Below are 1,119 nucleotides of genomic sequence, written 5' to 3'. Positions count from 1 at the left end.
GAGATTTTTCTTGAATGCTTCACAACCTTGAGACACGCGCCCCTATATCAGATTGCATGCACCAAAAATGACGGCAATGATGGGGAGGGGCCTCAAGCTCATCATTTTCAAAAGTTTAAACTCTAACATAAATTATCAACTTCAAACAAACTTCAGAAAAACAAATAAATTCTGGTTCCAACAAGTTTTCAAGATAGTAAATCCGATCAATGATGCATGCAAGATCCTATCATTCATAAAACATGATCAGACCTTACATGCAAGGACTCTCTCCTCCTTTATTAGAGATTAAAGAACATGGGTCACCGATTACCATCCCAATGAAGACACATGCAGGTCTTTGATGATCAATCTCTCCTCTTTAAATCCCATAAATTTACATAAAGAAACGAGTAGGAAGAAGGATGAAAACTTTCAGATTTCTTATGAAAATAACATAGCTCAAAACATACCTTTTTCTTAAAATCTTTGAACAAACTCTTAAGAGCAGCAGAATCCTTTTAGATTTGCAAGAAGATAGAACCGGTTGGAAGGTGGTCGAGTTTAGAGAGAGAGAGATAACAGGTATGCTGGAAGTTTGGAGAATGAATTTTTTTTTGAGTAGGAGGGGGTATTTATATGGGGCTTTTTGAGGAGAAATGGGCTGGCCTCTAAAGGCCCAAGCGCAAAAATAAATAAATAAAACCCCACTAATTTAACCAAACAAAACAACTAGATAAAAACTCCACCCCTTTAATAAAACTTGGCGAATAAAATGGAATTTTGGTAAGTTTAAATTTTTAAATACAAAACTTATAACATCGACTTTATTTAATGTGGAACATTCCAAACTATTTGGCATTGCATATCTAACTTTGTTGACTACCCGCCGAAACGTGATCCAACGAACTAATCTTAGGAATTAAACAAGATGATCTCTAATCATCAAAGCTAAATCCTCGAAAGACTTAATTCTCAATAAGGTACTAACCTGAAATCCCGAAATGACGGATTGTCAAAGTCTCCCCAAGTAAGAAAAATTTCGTCCCGAAATTTATTTGTCAAATTCAGTCATGGTTGGCTTTGAGAACAAGTGGGGATACTTGCTTTTCATGAAATCTTCCCTTTCCCACGTGTACT

Source organism: Cynara cardunculus, assembly GCF_001531365.2.
Source record: "Cynara cardunculus var. scolymus isolate 2C chromosome LG 2, CcrdV1, whole genome shotgun sequence".
In the NCBI taxonomy this organism is placed as follows: Eukaryota; Viridiplantae; Streptophyta; class Magnoliopsida; order Asterales; family Asteraceae; genus Cynara; species Cynara cardunculus.
This window is presented reverse-complemented; position numbering follows the sequence as displayed.